Source organism: Oratosquilla oratoria, chromosome 17 (assembly GCF_046742065.1).
Source record: "Oratosquilla oratoria isolate Oo_2021 chromosome 17, ASM4674206v1, whole genome shotgun sequence".
Lineage (NCBI taxonomy): Eukaryota > Metazoa > Arthropoda > Malacostraca > Stomatopoda > Squillidae > Oratosquilla > Oratosquilla oratoria.
Window position 1 is genome coordinate 11,789,157 of NC_134793.1, and position 12,760 is coordinate 11,801,916.

Consider the following 12,760-nt stretch of genomic DNA (forward strand, 5'->3'; position numbering starts at 1 on the left):
AATAGTGTGTAAGAATTGTAAAAAATAAGCAGATTAAGTACCTAGCAGAAATTAACGTTTTGATAGGTATTCAATTAAATTTGAGATCTGGTAGATCATGCATGTTGAACCTTTTAAATTTTTACTCAAGGGTGACTGGTGTGCTGCAGGAGAGAAAGCTGGGTGGATTGTGTGTACCTAAACCTAGAGAACGCACTTGACAAAGACCTCACAACCAACTAACATGGAAATTAGAATATACTGGAGGACTAAGAGGCAAACTTCTTCACTGGATAAAAGATTTCCTGGAAGGTAATACACGAGGATATTCATAAAGAACATGATTCACCTATGCTATGAAGTCGCCTTCAGCAACCAATACATCTCCACAATCTTACTGATAGTTTCTCATGTGATAGATTACCCTTAATTAACTTTGCTGTTTCTCACAGTTCACTTAACCTCTTCAAGTCAAATTCTCGCGGGCAGCATCAGCTGCCTGATACAATGTTTCAATGATGCATCACAATACTCGCATTATAAAATTTAGTTACAGCTGTATTACTCATTCTCTTTCACTCTGAATGTTAATAACCATAGAAAATATGATCAAGCCAGTTCACAGAAATCAAGGGTCACTCAGCTACAACTACAAAATAGATATAATTAGGACGCCAGCATCTGCATATATCCACTTGCGCCTCATGATGCCTATGGAGGCATCATTGTATGGAAGGGGTTAAGTAATTCTTTTACTTCCCACCGAATAATTCAATGATTTCTTATCTGTCATATAAATTTATTTATTTCTTCATTTAATTAGCTATTTTTCGTTTCTAATATTTTGCCTTTTCTGGTTTTGAGAATAATTTTCCACTTGTTACTGTCCTCCATCCTGACATCAAGGAGTAACCCATGGATTTTTCACAAAAATTGTCAGGTCACCAATTTGCTCCAAACTGACCCCAGAAGGAGAGAGTTGGGCATAGTGCACTGCAAGGTTGATGTGAGAAACTCTGACCCAAGGGCATGCTGGTGGCAACTATCCAATTTGAGTTTTGTTTTTTGTTTTTTCCAATTTTTCACATTTCCACCTCTGGTGCCCATACCTTTGGCTTGAGTGTTGTCCGAGTGGAATCCACACCATGCCTGGTGGCCCTCAACCTGTGGGTGAGATGGTGGGTGAATCAGAGCAAGTGACCAAAATGACCCCAAAACGAAAAAATCTCCTAAACACAGCAAAAGAAACATGGACTGGGAGTGAAGCGTTTATTCCTGACATTTCATCTACTAATTTTTTCAAAGGAATGAGCATACTGGATCATGCAGAATTTATATATATACACTTGGTAGCTCATGGTGGTATGTGAGCGTGGTGTGTTGTGCTCTGATTGGCCTGCTGAGATGCTTGAGACAGCTGATCATGAAGTGCTATGCCCACTGAGGTTTTTGCCCAGGTGAAGCTGCCAGCCTTACTATTGGTGTTGGGACGGGTAGTGATATATGCAGCTTCTATGGATTTCTTGGTCTTATCCATACCTTTGTGTAATACCTCAGCCCAGTTCCATTGTGAGAGGTGTCCAGATTCATCCACATGCACCACCATGGCATTGGTAAGCCTATGGTGACACTGGTCAGCCTTATGCTCCCTAATTGATCCTTGTGTTTAGCCCCCTCTTCATCTCTCCATAGTATGTCTTAAACACATTCAAACTCCTCTTCTCTTCTTCCCTTATGTTCTGTGTTTCTGCCCTGTACTGTGCTGTCAGCACAATCACTTCCATACAATCTCCTCTTAGCATCCATTCCTAAATGTCTATTTCTCATTACACTTTTTTAACAGAGGCATTTACTCACTTCTCTCAATCTACATTCCACCTCCACCCCCACTCCTCCCTTTCCTGCCACATTTGCACCCAAGTATCTAAAACTATCCACTTCCTCCAGTCTCTCTTAATACTCACTTCCAGTCTGCTGCCACTCTCTCCCCTTGTACATCTCATCACCTTTTACCCACATTTATCTTCAACTTCCTTCTTTTGCACACCTTCCCTAACTCTGTCACTAACTTCCTCAATCCCTCCTCAGGTCCTGCCACAAGCACAGTGCCATCAGCAAACAACTGGCTCATCTCTCACTTTTCTCCATTTTCTTTAACCATCTCCAATCCCTGACCCACCACCCTTGCATTTACCTCTCACACCACCCCATCCATGTATAGATTGAACAGCCAGGGCAACATAACATACCCCTGACAAGGTTCACCTTTACCTCAAACCACTCGCTCTCTCCATTTCTAATTCTAATACAAGCTGTACTACACTCACAAAAACTCTTGACTGCTCTTAACAGCTTTCCTCCTATCTCATATATCTGCAATACCTCCCATAGTGCCTTCATGTCTACCCTGTCATAAGCCTTTCAAGATTCATAAAAACCCAAAATACATCCTTACCTTTTCCTAAAGCTTTCTCACATATGTCTTACCACAAAAATCTGATCTACACAACCCCTACCTGTCCTAAACCCACAGTTCCTCACTGATTATTCCCTCTGTTCCTCTCCTAATCCTCTCAATCAAGACCCTCCCATAAGCCTTTCCAACTACACTTAACACAAGCCTCTAAAACTACTATATTCACACTTGTCCCCTTTTCCTTGTAAATTGGAACTATACAGGCACTCCTCCAGTCCTCCGGCACTCTACCCTCTCTTAAACAATGTTAAATAACCTCATCAGCCAATCCACCATCACTCTACCTCCTTTTTTCAGACGTTCTGCATGGCATCCATCCAACTCAGGTGCCTTACCTGCTCTCATCATCTTAAAAACTGCCTTCACTTCATCTTTATTTCTCCTCCATTTTTCTCACTTATCACTGTCATTTTCTTTCCACTGCAACTACCTTTCCCTCCCTATCCTCCTTCTTACTCAGCAACTCCCTAAAATACTCTGCCCACCTTCCTCTCACTGCCTTCTCTTCCATTATCATTTCTCCATCTGCACCTTTTACCTTTTCTTCTCTACTTGATTCGCCTCCTCTTCCTCTCTTAATTTCTTTCCAAAACATTTTTTTATTACTTTCAAAATTTTCTGTCATACTCTTACCCCATTTCACATCTGCTCTCCTCTTTGCCTCCTTTATCTTGTTTTGCTTTTCTTCTCTTTACTTTGTACCTCTTATATGATTCCCTCATCCTAATTTGTAACCAATCTATGGAAGTTTGCTTCTTCTCTTTTACACCCACCTTTGCTTCCTCATCCCACCACTCACTACCCTTCCTTCTATTCCCTCTCATCCTCCTTGTTCCCCACATCATCTTAGCACACCTTATGACTCCCTCCTTGAACCATCCCCATTCCTTTACAACTCCTAGTCCTACTCTATCCTCTACTTCCACTCCTCTCTCAGCTTCTTAAACTCATCCTTTCTCATTTAAGGTGTTCACTCTAAATATCTCCCTAACTTCTGCACTTTTCCTCTTTCTCCACGTATCCTCCACTCTCAACTTACCTTCTACCAAAAAATTATCTGATATTACCCCACTCTTTTCCCAGAACATGTACATCCTTAACTCTTCCTACTATACTCCTGGTTACCACTATATAGTCCATTAATGCTCTGTCTATCACCCTTCCATTCACCACCCTCTCTCATGTGTACTTATGCTTGACTTTCTTCCTACATACATATACCAAAGGCTTTTTCCCCCTTACACAGAGGGTAGCCAAAAAGAAAAAGGCATAGAAATCACTCCCACCCATTTCATTTCCCATATATTTCACTCCCCTCCACCCTCCTATCTTGGCACCTCCTGGATGACGGGTCATCCCTGCATCCTGCCCACTGCCCTTTCTTCCTAAACACTGTATTTGCTATCATCAACTCTCTTTTGAGACACATCTCCACCATCAACTCTCCACTACAATACTTTCCTGGAACTCCACACTTCCCAATCACTCCATCTATTGGTTCATTTCCTACCCTAGCATTAAGGTCTTCCAACACATTGACATTTCTCCCTAATCTCTCTATTGTTGGCATTGCGTGGCAGGTTGGAGCAAAAGGCGTTTTGGTTTTTGCTCTTTATTCTTCACCTAGCCTCGTCTAATCTGATCCAACAGTTACCGGCCAGCTCTGAAGAAACCTTTGGAGGATTGCCAGACTTTCCTAGCTAAGTTATACATGGCAAAGGGGGCGTTAAAAAGGGGTGTTCCCCCAGAAGGAGTGCCCAATAGGAATATGGGGAAAGCATGGAGAAAGGTGGCACTCTTGAAATTTGCCAACACAAGGGTATTCGATGTGAAGACCTTTGGAGATGACCTTTGACCCTGTTCTTGGTGTGTCGCCTCGAGTTTTGTTAGAGTGTCCTGCGGGCACTCTGATATATGGGCCTAGTGTTCTGCTCTCACTGTCCCGTGCTTGGCTGAGAGGCCTCTTTGTTGTCTCTTCATGTTGGAGCAAAAGAAATCGTCTGCCGCCTCACATTGGAAAGAAATCATCCGCTGCCTCACACTAAGCACTCTTAAATTCATCCAAAAAGCTTCCCTTTCCTCTACACATTTCTCACTTACAAAAACCCACATCTCCCTTCCCAGCTTCACCTTCATCCACATCAACCTTGAAGAAACCTTCCACTCCACTACACGCTTACCTAACTCTTCACTTACTAGTATAGCCACCCCTTCTCTCGCTTGCCCTCTCTTCACTCCTGAGAGCCTCCCAACTACTCCCAAACTCACACTCGCCCCTCCCTTTCAACTTTGAAGACAAATGGAACATATTCAAAGAAAAGTACAAGGAATTGACAAATATGTACCAAAAAAGAAACAAAAAGAGATTTATATAAAGTGTTGGTATAACAAAAGGTGCAGTGAGGCTAGAGACAAAAAGAAAAAAAAAAAAAAAAATACAAATACAAATGGCAAACATGTATAAAACTTAGGAACGAATATGTGAATATAAGCAGGAAAGAAAAAAGAAATTATGAAAAAGGAATTATAGACAGATGTAAGGATCAACCTAAACTCTTTTACAGATATATAAATGAAAAACTAAAGGATAAACACGAAATAGTGAAATTGTGTGGAGATAAAGAATATATAGATGATACAGAAATGGCAGAAGTCATGATCAGACATTTCAGGTCAGTTTTTACAACTGAGAGCTCACAATTTTGGGAAGATAGAAAAGATCACCCAAAATGAAAGAAATAAAGGTAACACAAAAAGAAATGAGAGATCAGATAAAAAACCTAGATGTCAGGAAATTGCATGGACCAGACAGAATTGCAAATTGGATACTGAAAGAGTGTATAGACAAACTGACTAGCAAACTATACAAGATAATAAACTCCTCACTCAAGATTAGAAAGATGCAAACATAGTACCAATATATAAAGGAGGAAATAGGGAAGATCCTACAAATTTTAGACTGGTATTCCTTACAAGCACAGTAGCAAAAATATGTGAAAAATTCATCAGAAATAAATGGACCAAACATTTGGAAGAAAATAAAATAGTAAACCCTAAACATTTTGGCTTTAGAAGTGGAAGATTGTGTACCACAAACCTAATTTGCTTTTACTCTAGATTGAGATAATACAAGAAAGAGATGGCTGGGTAGATTGTGCCTTCTTGGATTTGCAGAAGGCATTCGATAAGGTACCATAAAAAATTAATAAGAAAAATTGAAATAATAGGAGGAATACAAGGTAAGCTGCTGGAATGGATGAAGAACTTCTTAATTGGAAGAAAAATGAGAGTAGTACTTGCACAAAAATTCGAACTACGAAGATGTGAAAAGTGACATCCCAAAAGGCTCTGTATTGGCTCCTTTAATGTTTGCCATATATATAAATAATATGGGTGAGGGAGTAAACTGTTATATTGACTTCTTTGCTGACGATGCCAAATTACCCAAGAGAGTAAGAACAGAAGAAGATTGTAGATTGCTACAAGAAGACCTAGACAAAATATGGGGATGGAGTCAGAAATGTGAGATGAACTTCAACATCAAGAAATGTAGCATAATTGAATTTGGAAAAAGCAAAAATAGAGTATTGGGTCAATACAAAATTGGAAACAAAGAAGTCAAAAAAGTCAGTTCAGAAAGGGACCTGGGAGTAATCATCTCAAGCGACTTGACACCTGATAAACACGTCAATAAATTATTTGGAGAGACTTTTAACTTATTAAGATCAACAAAAGTGGCCTTTGACTACATAGATGAGATGGTTATAAAAATAGTGGTTACACTAATAAGACCTAAACTAGAATATGCCACAACATTGTGGACACCCAGCACAAAGAAGACCATAAGAAAATTAGAAAGAATCCAAAGAGCAGTGGCAAAAATGGCACCTACACTGTAAAATCTGACATATGAACAAAGATTGGAGAAATTACATCTGTCAACACTGAAACAGAGGAGAAAGAGGTGATTTATTGACAATTTACAGAATTATGAAAGGAATGGAAATCCTCTATAAAGATGACTTATTAAAGTGGGACAGAAGATAAACAAGAGGACACAAAAAGAAACTAAAGGACACTTATAGAAGAGACCTGAAAAAGAATAGCTTCCCACATAAAGTAATTGATGTCTGGAACAAACTGAACAGAGAAACAGTGAATGCCAAAACTGTACATGATTTTAAGAATAAACTGGATGCGGAGAGATACGAAAACAGGTCACTAAGAGCATAGCTCTTGTCCCGTAAAATACAACTAGGTAAATACACAAAAAGAAAGAAAAAGCCCCATGCAACACATCTATAGTAAAGCATACATTCAGATCACAAAATAAGCAGTCTGATACTATTCACCATACTCCTTCAGACATCAACCCAACTAAGAAATCCCTCCCCTGACAAGAACCAAACTAGCACATCTGCATTCAGGCAGCCTCCCAACTTTAAAATAATACTAACACAGAGCAGGCCTATAGATGCAATCACCACACGAAAGACACCAAGCACCTTATCATATGTTGTCCTCATTGTGGCTTACCCAGACAACACAAAAAGGCTTCTATGAGTGATTTATAGGCTGACCTGGCACCTAGTGTCACTTACCTGGGAGCCATGGGTCTCTTGCAAGAGAGACCTGAGGTAATGAATTAAGTGAACAAAAACTGGTTGGAAATCTGTTTATTTTTTCAGTCTGTGTTGATGCTTCTTCATACATCTCTCCATTCAATATTAGCTTAAAGATTCTTTCCATGTATCTTTGTTGACAAACATGAGAATGATAGACACAGTTCTACATCAGACCCCTTACACCATATTACACAAACCCTGAAAGCAACATAAAATCAATCCCAATGATAGTCTATTTTAACATCTAAAATAACCTTCCACCTGCCCATGTAATGTTCTCCTACTAAACCATACATTTTCCTGGAATGCTGTAGCACCTCTCACATTCTACTCCCCAACCTCCTTCCTCAAACAACAATCATATTACAGATAAGGAGTATACTTGCCCTAACTTTCTGACAACCTAATAGAGGAAATGCATTAGAAAGTATGTTTAAGTAATTATAACTTATATAGTGAATACCACTGGAACTATTCACATAAACATTCTTAAGATAAACAACATACTATTCAATGACACTACCTCAAATATAAGTCATAAGTACTGCATATAAAGATAATTCAGTTTTTTAATTATGTAATATATACAAATTTAACAGGCTACTATATTATACTGTATGCCACTATTTCCACTACTGATACAACTTCATTGCACATTTCACCAAAAATTAACTGATTTATAACTTACATTAACAAATAATCAAATCCAGTAGTTGCAGAGCCACCTGGGACCACAAAATTAGGAATGTAGAACATAAACAATACACTATACATTGGCACTTTCTAGATGTCATGACTTGGTTTGTATATTTATATATGATTAGATATATCACAAATTCTTCCTATAAGAGAGAGCTAAGACAGTGCTTCTTTACAAAGGACTTTCTGAAGCCAGAGATTTAATGTAGTTCACCCTTACTACAAGTTTGCTTGCTGCCATGCAGCTTTGAACCATCTTCACTCCTGACTTCTTGCCAAAGTCATCCTGCAAGATGGAAACTAAAACAGCCCACTTTCAAAAACCTGTCAACCCTCTCACCCCGATCAGGGGATGTAGCTGAGGGGATGACACTCTGTCTTCAGACTGGCTCCAAGATCTTTCCATCAACTTTCACTATTTCTGACACTTTTTGAAACATAGAGAGCCAACAACCAGTCATCATTCTCTTCTCCTAACAACTTTCACCCAGTGACATAGAAACAGCATCACAGTGATATAACAGATGATAGTCCAAATTTTCTTTCCAGAGAGACTTGTGGGAGGTTCTGAGGATCATCACCAGCCACTGTGAGGCCAAGTTTTCCACTTAGTAAAACTTGAGACATTGCTTCATTGATTGATTTACCTAAGTAATGACACAATACAAGGGTTCAGATAACTATACAATTAAATAGAAAGGGTCCTAAACTTTCTGGAATACAAATATATGATTATCTGTAGGGTCTTGTATTTTATATCATATGTGATAGTCTAAAGTAAAAAGAAACAGAACAATAAAAATATGGTCATTTTGTTGGTGTGTTTAAGTAGTCTGCCATCTGTGATGGTTGCCATATCAACTGTAACTAAAGGATATTTTGATGATTTATTTAATTTCCAGACATTTGATAGTTATTTACCTTACTGAATACTAATTAGTAATAAAGATGTTTGTATTTGATATTAATAATACATTCTAAAGAGAGATTTGACCATTATATTCAACCTTGATTATATATATATTATATATATATATATATATATATATATATATATATATATACACACACACACTCAATTTCATCGGATTCATGGCGTGGATTGGAACTCCGGAAAAAAAATCATTTTTCGTGGATCTCAACTACAAGGAAGTACCTTATTGTATTTGTAGGGAAGGGGAAATCTCGTGGTGTAGTAAAAAGGTAATGAAAGGGGAGAAGGGGAGGGATTACTGAGGGAAATTAAAGAAAATGAGGAGGGAGACGAACGGGCTCTCCCTGGCAGCAGAAAAAAATGTAAACAAAAGATCAGCTGACGACACTGGAGAAATCTAAAATATCAGTAAAAGCATTAAGATTAGAAATATAGATAAGAGCAGCACAATGGAAGGTGAAGAAAATCATTTCCAGGGATTTAATGAGGGAGGGGAGGATACCAACCTCCCCCAATTGGCAAGACTAGCGGAAAAACTTGAACAAATGACCGAACACTGGGAGAAGAGGTTCGGTAATGTAGCAAAAATTGCGCAAAGAGTTGAAAAACTGGAAGAACTTGACAAGGTGAACAAAAACTTAACTAAAGAAATAGAAGATTTAAAAAGGCAGTTAAAAGAAGTAAGAGAGGAGAATGAGGAATAATAAAGACAAATAAGAGGCCATAGCAAAGGAAGCACAGAGTTGGAAAAAGATCCAAGAAAACAGTAGAGTTGCATTTACTGACATAATTAAACAGCAAGTGAAAGAACAAACTGAAGACTCAGTTATTAAAGTGATGAGACAGAAGGAGAATATAGTAAGGGACTTAGCAGATAAAAAGAAATGTATAATTATATTGGGAATGGAAGAGAAATATAACCTTAATAGAACCACAAGAATCAAAAAGGAAAAAGAAAAAGTAAGCAGTTTACTAGAATTAGTTCAGGAAGATGAACCTGAAATCATGAAACATAGTACAGATAAGTCCAGACCAATTAAGATTAAATTCAGGTCACAAAGGACAGCAGAGAATATCTTAGCAAAAACAGGGAAACTAGCAACAAGTGAACAATATAAAAAGGTATGGATAAAAAGAGAAATGAATAAAGAGGAAAGAGAGGAAAAAAAGAAAAGACATGAAGCTAAGGAAAAAAACGAGAACAGAACAGAGTCAGAAAAAGAGAAATTCTATTGGAGAGTAGTGAATATGAAAATAAGGAAATACGACATACTAGAGAAAAACAAAAGGGAAACAGAATACAATGGAAGTGGCAGAAAACTAAAAGTGTCTTACACAAATATAGATGGATTAATAACAGGACTGAATGAGTTGAATGATTATCTGAAGGAAAAAGAACTGGACATAATGGGAATTGTAGAAACGAAATTAAAAGGTCCACTACCACCCAACAGTGTAGGCAATGATGCATATAATTATTGGATTAGAAACAGAGAGACAAAACAAGGGGGTGGAGTTATGTTTCTGACTAAGAAGGATATAAACGTGAGGTGTGTCACATATGGAAAGAATAGAGTAGAGATGATTATGATAGAAGTAGAAGACAGAGATAAGAAGAGCAGAAAGTTTGTGATAAATTATGTGCCTCCAAAAACAGCCTCATGGGAAGAGAGTGAACATAAAAGTATGTAAGAAGACACAAAGATAACATTAAATAAGATAATGGAAGATGGAGGAAGAATAGTTATGATGGGCGTCTTTAATTGCAAAGAAGTCTGCTGGGAAGAGATGACAGTAAAGGGTGGAGACGGCTCATGGGGAAATGTTCTACTCGAGATGATTATTGACCATACAAGGACAGTGGATAAAGAACACTAGGTATAGAAAGGAAGAAGAACCATCGAGACTAGACCTAATAATCACATCTGAACCTAGAATAGTGGAAAAGATTGAATATAAAACACCAATAAGTAAAAATGACCACATATTGATTGAACTGGAACTAAATGAGGAAAAATACATGAAAAGAAATGAACAATATAGAAAAGGAAGAATGATGTATGAAAAAACAAACTTTGATAAAATAAGAGAATTCTTTCAAAAAGAAAACTGGGAAGAAATATACAAAGAAGAAACAACAGTGGAAGAGAAATGGAATATTTTGACAAAAATTTACAAAAAAGGAGTGGAAAAGTATGTCCCAAGACAAAAACAAGAAAAAGAATATATAAAGTGCTGGTACAGCAAAAGTTGTAGAGAGTTAAAAGACAAAAGAGATAAAGCTTGGACCAAATTGAAGAAATACAAAAGGCCTGAAAAATGGAAAATATATACTTGTTATAGAAATGAATATGTACAAGTGTGCAGAGAGGAAAAGAGAAAATATGAAAAAGATGTCATAGAAAAATGTAAAGATCAACCAAAACTATTCCACAGATTTGTAAACAACAAACTGAAGAACAAACAAGATTTGGAGAAATTAAGACAAGGAGTTGAATACACAGAGGAAATAGAAATGGTGGAATTTATGAACAAGCATTTTAAATCAGTGTTTACAAGGGAGAACATACAACCTGAAGAGATTGAATGGAAAGAGAAAGTCCCCCCTATGAAACAAATAGAAGTAACAAAGAATGAAATAATGAAACACTTGAGTAATCTTGATGTTAGAAAATCGCATGGACCAGATGAAATAGCAAACTGGATTTTGAAAGAATGCAGGAATGAACTGGCAGACAAAATACATAGCATAATAAACAGTTCCTTGAAAGAAGGAAAAGTTCCAGAAGATTGGAAAAAAGCAAATATAGTACCTATACAGTATATAAAGGGGGAAATAAAGAAGACCCTACCAACTATAGACCAGTCTCTCTAACAAGTACAATAGCAAAAATTTGTGAAAGAATTGTCAAAAGTAGATGGGTAAAATATTTAGAAATAAACAATGTGCTAAATCCAAGGCAATTTGGATTCAGACAAGGACGATCATGTGTCACCAATTTAATATGTTTCTATTCAAGGCTAATAGATATAATACAAGAAAGAGATGGATGGGCTGATTGTGCATTTCTAGACCTAAAAAAAGCTTTTGACAAAGTACCACATAAGAAGTTGCTTAAGAAATTAGAAACCGAAGAAGCAATACAGGGCAAACTGCTTAAATGGATGGAAGACTTTTTGCAAGAAAGAAAAATGATAGTGATAAGAGACAAACACTCAAATTGGGATGAAGTAATAAGTGGTGTTCCACAAGGAACAGTTTTGGCCCCAATAATGTTTGCTATATATATTAATGATATGGATGAAGAAATTTAAAGTTATACAAGCTTCTTTGCAGATGATGCAAAACTATTAAAAAAGTGAACACGGAAGAAGATTGTGAATCATTACAGAGTGATCTAACTAAAGTCTGGGAATGGAGTAAGAAGTGGGAGATGGAGTTCAATACTAAAAACTGTAGTATAATGGAATTTGGAAAAAGCAAAAACAGAATAACAGGATCATATAAATTAGGAGAAGAAAGTATAAAAAAAAAATTGAAAATGAGAAGGACCTGGGAGTCATTGTTATGAATGTCACCTGAGAAACAAATAAATAAGATTTTTTGAGAAACTTATAATTTAATAAGAACAATCAAAATGGCATTTACATACCTGGATGAAGAAATGGTGAAGAAAATACTTATCACTCTGATAAGACCAAGATTGGAATATACAGCAACGATGTGGTCACCAAGTACAAAAAAATGTATAAAAAACTTGAAAGAATACAAAGAGCAATTACAAAATTGGCACCAACACTCAAAACTATCATATGAAGAGAGACTAGCAAAACTTGAGCTACAGACACTAGAGCAAAGGAGATAGGAGATTTGATAGCTGTTTACAGAATCATGAAAGGCATAGAAATTATTGAGAGAGAAGATCTAATAAAATGGGATGATAGAAATACAAGAGGACACGGAAAGAAAATCAAGACAGCTATAGAAGAGATCTGAAAAAGAACAACTTTCCTCACAGAGTAATAGACAGTTGGAACAAGTTAAAA

At 37.0% G+C, this 12,760-nt stretch overlaps 1 protein-coding gene across 1 annotated transcript in view; it reads left to right on the forward strand.

Annotated features, from left to right (window-relative positions):
- The window catches only part of LOC143034416 (dnaJ homolog subfamily B member 12), a 77,427-nt gene extending 66,049 nt beyond the window's left edge, over positions 1–11,378 (forward strand). The window contains exons 9-10 of the mRNA XM_076200432.1: positions 131–291; positions 8,329–11,378. The gene's annotated coding sequence lies outside the window, so the exon portion shown is untranslated. The remainder of the gene's footprint in view (positions 1–130; positions 292–8,328) is intronic.
- The last annotated feature ends 1,382 nt before the right edge of the window (positions 11,379–12,760 follow it).